General features: G+C 43.1%; 1 pseudogene; it reads left to right on the forward strand.

The window, feature by feature from the left end:
- The first annotated feature begins 300 nt into the window (after nucleotides 1-300).
- LOC136315773 (U4 spliceosomal RNA) lies at nucleotides 301-464 on the forward strand (annotated as a pseudogene).
- The last annotated feature ends 7,503 nt before the right edge of the window (nucleotides 465-7,967 follow it).

Below are 7,967 nucleotides of genomic sequence, written 5' to 3' on the forward strand. Positions count from 1 at the left end.
AGCTTTGAAAAAGCTTATTGTTTAAGGTTTCTTGCTTTCACTTGGGATTGTGAGACTTCTCTAAGCCCTGCAGGCACAGGTGACATTTGGAAAGGGGAGTCAACATAGCAGGATGGAAGAGCAGAGAATTGAAATAGCATCCACTCAACTGAATGACACTTGTATAAATAATGTACCAATAGTGAGATAGTATCATATATGCATGAGGAGAGAAAAAGTCAAAACACATCATCTATGAGTTCAAGACATAGCCTCACCAGTCACAATCCTTTGAGTTAAAGATATAATACAAAAGAATTCAGCTTTGCACAATGGCAGTCTCGTAGCCAGTGAGGTTTATCCTAGGCACGATCATTGCTAATTAAAAACTTTCCCGCCCATCCTGTGGTCCCCCAGTGGGTAAAGTGTTGACCTGGAACGCTGAGGTCACTGGTTGGAAACCCTGGGCTTGTCTGGTCAAGGCACATATGGGAGTAGATGTTCCTGCTCCTCTGCCTTTTCTCTCTCCTCTCAAAAATGAGTAAATAAAAGAGAAAAAAAAAGAAAGCTTTCCAAAATAATTTGAAATCCTAACCAAAGGTCCTAAATTATAAAGGCAAGCTGGGTCATTTCCAGCTTCTTTTTTAAATTTCCAGGTTAGACTTTCCGTGATGGGACGGAGGCCTCAGAGAAAACACACAGGAAGTGCTCCGCCCACGCGTTTTACTATTTTGCAATTAAAGTGGGTGCCAGACCCAAGCAGATGCCGACAATGACATTCACCCAACCATGCTTTCCTCATAGAGCAGCCGGAAGTGGCACTGCCGACGTAAACAACACAATGATGATTATAGTTATTACTGTAAGAAGCTTGCTGAGGTCAGCCTGAAACAGAAAGAAATTCGTTATTGATAAATGAGGGGAAAGATGATCAAGATGAGAGAAGTCTCAGGCCTGAAATGAAGAACAAACACCAGAGGAATCTGCCCACCTCCCGTTTGTCACTGTCACAGCCCTGAAGTGAGCATCTCAGATGGAAGCGTTCAAAAAACTTCAGGCCTCCAGCCAACCCAGTATGAGCTCTGCATCTCAGCCCAGAAGAAAGAGTTGTCAAAAAATAATCTTAAAAGGGACTCAGAGATGAAAAAGAACAACACGGAGCTGGTGGCCGAGGTCAGTCAGGGAGGTTCCGGTCCCCCCGCTGGTACCAGGTGAATGGCCGCAGACACTTGAGGAGAGACCACAGTTTCTCTCCCCTTAACTTTGTCCACCCCCCCTCCAGTTAGTGTCTGACCTCAGCTTGACAAATGCTTCTACAGTCTGTACAGTTTAATCTGCTCTTGACCTCACCTTGGCATTATGTGTGTGTGTGTGTGTGTGTGTGTGTGTGTTTGAATAAGTCTCCACTTGTGCCTAAAAGTACACTTTAACCCCCCTGTGGTTACCGTGTTCCGATCTCTCTCCCACTCTCCGTCAGCCTGTGCTCCACACACGTCACTGAGTTAGATGATCTTTAGCCTCGCTTGTCTACACCGCCCAGCTTCCGACTCTGCTCGGAGAGTTCAGGCTTCTCAGTCACACCACCGCCTCGGAGGCTAAACAGTAAATGTCTTGCCCGTGTTTGACTAGCTTGTGAAGTCTCAGACCTTGCTTTTCTGGTTTCCCACAGCCTTTCTCTGCTTCTTTCTCTGCAGCTACTAAAGGAATTTCCCCTGAATTCTCATCCCCTATCCAAATCCTGCTGCAGAAGCAGGCCAAACAGAAGTTGCCAGAAGGTTGGAGTGGAGCACTGCAGTTCTTCATTCAGAATTTGCAGAACTATTTATTACTGGCAGATATTCAGAAGTTTTCATTTCTGTTAAAATTGTCTCATGATTCTTGGTTTCCTGCCAGTTTGACTTTAGGGCCAGGAATGGGGGGTGGGGGAGGGTAGCTATAAAAATGAATATTGCTCCATATGTTAAAAGTCTAAACACACAGCATCACAGACTAAATTAAATGCAAGACTTAGAACATCATGACTATATGAAAATATATCAGACTCCCAGAGTAGACTTTTTTAGGGAAAACCATTGTTCGTTTCCATGTGTATCATTGCGACTCACCACTGTGCGGGGATGTCACCCCTGTTAGAATGACAGCTTGCTTCAGCATTCATAAACGGCACATTGTTATAAAAGTATTTTCCCCGTACATCTCTGATAGGTCTTCTTCCATTTAAGGAAACATAACACCGTGCCCGTCAGTCTCCCCTGGCACCCCCGCCTTGGATTGCTGTCGTCTTCTACACTATCAAACGCAGCAGAAATTGCTCATGTCAGGACTCAGGCAGGCGCTATTGTACTCAGTATTAAATCATTACACAACCACCTCCCTGCGGAGCACATATCAGCTTCCAACTCCCATTATTTCCACACAGGATTGCGATAGCGTTACACATTCAACACTTATTGAAGGTTTATTTACAAACTGTCATGTGCGTAAAACTTCGATGTGTTTCTCTAAACAAAATAGCTGATACGGATCGTTGTTACACACGGTTTGATGTTCAGAATATGGGGTAGGTCTTCACGCTTCTCTCAGAATTCCGAAATGGGTAGCCTGACCAGCCCGCCGTAAAAGAGGCGTGCTTTTTCTTGGTTATAGAACTAAAACTATACTGTACCTTATATTTTCTTCTTGTGTCTGATAGCAGAGGCGCTCAGAGTGAAATCCTTTTTTCTTTCTTAGCATCAGTGTTTGAGGAAAGTTACTTTTTAAATTCCCCCTCTCAATCCTCGTTTTAATATGTAGCTCCTGGGTCTTAATTTCATGGTGGTTTTTTTTTAGTTTGGCGCATTCACGACTTTTATTATAAATTGTATAAAATAGTTTTTAGAATTAAACAGGCTACATATTTTTAAAGTAACACGCTGATTCATGTTTGTTCGATTTTTCACAATGCACTGTAGTTGACAGGGTAGGAAGATAGGTGTTAACTGAAGGTAGAAAAAAATGTTATACATGGTAGACTTCTAATCCCTTTATACAAATAAATAGATGATAGAAGTTCGGTGTGTGCAGATGAGGGGAAGATTGTTAATTGGTCATGAAAAGCAGTTTGCGATGTTATTCTATCATCAGTTCTATGAGATAGACTTTTGTCAGTGGGAGAGTCAAAGGGAAGGAACATGAATAATCCTAACCAATGCTAATTTTTCTTAAAGAATCAAAACAGAAAAATTCCTGTCATTGAGAACGGGAGGTAAAGAACAGGGTAGGACTGTTGAAGGAGAAAGAAATAGGGGAAATGGCAGAAATCAATGCTGTGATCAACATTTTTTATTGATATATATCCTAAGAGCTAGTTGCATAATACCACTTGCCAGTGCTGACAAGCCATCGACACTCATTTTGTGGTTTAATATTTATCATTAGCCAAAAAAATAAATTGACATTGTTATCAAAAAGAGAAGCACAGCATCCTTAGGTAGTGGGGGGGGGGGCTGAGATGTTAGAAAAAGGCCACTCTGACTTTTCTAATAGTGATTGCTCTGTTACTCACATTATAATTATCATCATTTACACTGGCTGACAGAGACGAGATTACCTTTATCAGAAGATATTGCTGCAAGTCTAATGGCTTAAATGATACAACTTTCCAATAATAAAAATGTCAGGCACAAACATTTACATTAAGCAATCTAATTCTCCTCATTTTTGGAACCCTTTATAATGCCTAAGAGAAATTTGTAAGAGCACCTGGTTGCTTTAAAAGTCAGATGGTGATGTCCTAGAAAAATGAAAATGTGCACATTAAATAAGGCAGGCGAATGTTCAAAGTGACACCCAAAGCCCCTGGAAATGGCTTTGTGCTGCTGGCGATGGCGGTGTCCTCGTTTTTATGTGACTTCCAGGTTAACCAGACAGGTTGTGTCTATGAAGCTTACAGACACTTTGACGCATTAGGCATTTGTACATCACAAGACCTAATGACATATTTAACAGATTTTTTTTTCCCATTGCTATATATGCTGTATAAATTTCTGTTTTCAAAATGCATTATTTTGAGGACATTTTACAGTTTCACACACAAACGTTTTACATACAGAATCTCAGTGGAGATAAATATATAGAATAGCCGTTCTTGAAAAAAACAATATATCCAAGTCCTCTGGCTGAAGCTCAGAAGACAGTGAAGGGATGAGGTAACAAGATCACAGAAAGAACAGAAGCCCTGACAGGTCGGCCGTCTCCTGTGAGGGAGGAACGTGTCAATTGGAAAGCAGGTGCTGAGACGCAAAAAAATGTGTCAGAGCTTCTGACAGTCTCGTGGGCTCGGGCTGAACAATGGGAGTCTCGTTCATGATGAAGAGCCAAAGATGCCTTATTTCAAGTGTATGATCACAATGTCCGAAGCACACATGCCATCATCTCAAGTCCCCAATCGGATAAAGGTTTTCTGGGCTTAATCTACCACCAAAAAGCAAGAAGAATAAATTATTTCTGAATAAAATCTCATAATCAAGAGACTCAAATTATCATGATTTCTTTTAAAATTTAATGTTTGCCATTCAATCAAGGTATGCAAAAATAATTGATAAAAAATGAATAGGGGGGAAATGATGGTGATAAACAAAGGTACACAGATATGGGAGTTGTCAAACTTTCAAACAAATGTAATTGACATGTTGAAGATTTCTAAGTGGCACGATGGAGGGTTTGAGAAAATCAAGGTATTAATGGGAGTATTATAAACAGGAAACGAAAGCTAACCTTCACATACAAGATGGACTGAAGTGGCAGGTTAGACCTATGAGAGGAGAGACTTTGTTGAGTTGTATCACGTGCCAAACATCCATGAATCAATGCATGCCAGAAGGAAGCACAGAAACGAAAGAAGGAGACAAAAGAGGCTTCCCTTTTCAACTTGGACATCTTTCTGCCCGTTCTCACAAAAGTAAAGCATCAAACAAAACAGTAATCAATTACTTGTCTTGGCCCATCAGAAAGCTGAGGTTTCAAAGGGAGTTCACCACCTTGAAATGTGGAAGACTGGCAAACCTGGAGACGCACAGCCAAGACCTGATTACTTCGAGCAGAAGCCACTGGAGCTACAAACTGATGGAAACACGAAGACAGCCATTTCACCCCTGGCCAATTGGCTCAGTGGTAGAGCATCAGCCCAGCATGTGGAAGTCTCAGGTTCGATTCCCAGCCAGGGTACACAGGAGAAGCGCCCATCTGCTTCTCCACCCTTCCCCCTCTCCTTTCTCTCTATCTCTTCCCCTCCTGCAGTCAAGGCTCCATTGGAGCAAAGTTGGCCCCGGGCACTGAGGATGGCTCCATGGCCTCCACCTCAGGTGCTAGAATGGCTCCGGTTGCAACAGAGCAACAACCCAGATGGGCAGAGCATCGCCCCCTGAGGGCATGCCGGGTGGATCCTGGTCAGGCGCATGCAGGAGTCTGTCTCTCTGCCTCCCCACTTCTCACTTCAATAACTTGCTGGCCAGGACACCCTACCAGATTCTAGTAGGGAAGACCCTGAACTCTCCTCCTGCAGCTCTAGCGGGGTGATAGCAAACATAAACTTTGTGAAACAGGCCCAGAACATTCTCTATTAAAGAAAGGCTACTTTCTTGAGGAAAAGACATTATGAGAGCTTTACATCAGTTGGAGGAAAGAATTTTCTCACACTCCTGCATTCTTTGCCTAAAGGGTTAGGGAGCCATAGCACTGGAGAGACAGACACATGTGGAAGTCCCAGCCTGGAGGCCCGGTCCACTAAAACTGACATGTAGCCCCTGGACTACAGGAAGCCTCCCCCTCCTCACACCTTCGCACCACGCCTGCAGGACTCCGGCGGAGTAGCCGTAGCTTGTTGCTGGAGAACAAAATCCAAGAGGGAGTCACTTCTTAGTAGCATGTTGTTTGATCCCCCCGTATTTTCTTCCCTTTGCTTCCTTTTTGCAGTTGATTTCTAATTTCAAAGCACTGTAGGCAGAGAACAAGCGTGGTATGGCCTCAGTCTTCTCCAACTTGTGGAGGCTGGTTTTGTGTCCCCACATATGTCTGCCCTTGAGAATGTCCCATGTGCACTGGGGAGAAATGTCTATGGAAGATTCGAACTTGAGTGCTGGGCCCACAGTGCCACAGACAGATGATGTGTCGTGCAGTTGTACACTTGAAACCTATATCACCTTATTAACCAATATCACCTCAATAACTTAACTTAAAAAAAAAAAAACCCGAAGAGGTCGACTTTCTCTCAGGGGACTACTTAGGGAAAAACAAACTTCTGAGTCCCACCTCCTCTTATTGCTGAGTGTACGGTCACCCCACAGCTTGTTTATCCGTGCAGCTCCTGAAGGACATCTTAGTCCATTCCAGATGTTAGTGATGTGAATAAAACGCTGCTATAAACATTTGCATTTTTATGTGGACAGAGTTTAAAAATAGTTGAGTAAATACACAGGCGCACCATTGCTGGATCGCGGGGGAAACGAGGTCTAGCCTTGCAAGACACTGTGAAACTTGGTTTCCAAAGTGGCTGCACAACTTCGCAGAAAAGAGGGAGAGGGCCTGTGGCCCCACGTGCCAGGTCGTCACCACCTGGCACAGCCGGGTTTTTCTGCATAGCCATCGTCACAGCAGCGTGTGGCTTCTCATTGTGGTTTTGAATTTCAGTCCTCCGATAACAAATGGTTTGGGATATTTTATAGATGCTCGTTTGCCGTATTTTTATCTCCTTGGGCGACGTGTCCATTCAGATCTTTTGTCCATTTAAAAAATTACGTTAGTTCCCAATTGTAGAGTTTTAAAAGTGTTTTCTGTATTTTAGGTCCAAGTCCTTCATCAGCGATATCTTTTATAATTTTTTTCCCCATTTTGTGGCTCGTCTGTATTCCTAACAGCATCTTTCACAGAGTACAGACGTTTTGAACTTAAATGAAATCCAACTTAATGCTTTCCATGTATCCTCAGGCACGGGTCATGCATAATGACTTCCTTCCAACGAGGACGGAAAAGGGGAAAATAATAACTGCAGGAGGGGAACAAGTGACGGACACTAATGCACCCGGAGATAAGTCGTGCCGTTAGAACGCACTCTTGGCATGGACTCGGAGGAGAACGGCACGGCACGTTACCTCTGTGGTCTGACTCCAAAACCTCTGTAACTCCGGTCACATCACGAGTAAAATGTTAGACAAATCACAGTTGAGGATCTTCCACAAAACACCTGACAAATACTTTCTGAAATTATCAAGATCGTCAAAAGCACAGAAAGAAACTTTTTTTTTTTTAAAGAGACTGGCACAGCCAAAAATAGCCTAAAGAGCTGTGACAGCTATAAGTTATGTGGTGTCTTGGATGCGGTCCTGGAACAAAAAAAAAATACATTTAGCAAAATCAAGGGAAATATGAATAAAGTAAGGGCTTTAGTTGGAGCAGCGGTTCTCAACCTGTGGGTCGCGACCCTGGCGGGGTCGAACGACCAAATCACAGGGGTCGCCTAAATATGTATTTCCGATGGCTTTAGGCGACCCCTGTGTTTTGGTCATTCGGCCCGGCCGGGGTCGCGACTCACAGGTTGAGAACCGCTGAGTTAGAGTAATGTATCAACACTGGTTCGTTAATTATAAAAAATGTACCACTCTTATGAAGATGCTAAAAACATGGTAAACTGTGTTTAAGACATATGGGAACTCCCTGTTCTATTGCCATAATTTTTTTTGTAAATCAAAAATAGAAAGTCGATTGGAAACAACCAAAGCAGCAATTGAATAGACAAAGAGCAGAGAGACCTTCGGGATTATCTTTCCCCGATTGGAATAAAAGACCCATGGATGTTTTCACTTGGTGAAAATTCATAGAGGTCTACGGTTTGGTTCTGTACCTTTCTCTGTCTCTACTGTACACTTCAATTATGAGGCTTAGCAATGAACCAAAAAGAAAGCACAACGGTGATTACCTGCTGAATGTCCAGAGCAGAGCCCTGTGAAACGGAC

This window comes from Saccopteryx bilineata, chromosome 11 (genome assembly GCF_036850765.1).
Source record: "Saccopteryx bilineata isolate mSacBil1 chromosome 11, mSacBil1_pri_phased_curated, whole genome shotgun sequence".
NCBI lineage: Eukaryota > Metazoa > Chordata > Mammalia > Chiroptera > Emballonuridae > Saccopteryx > Saccopteryx bilineata.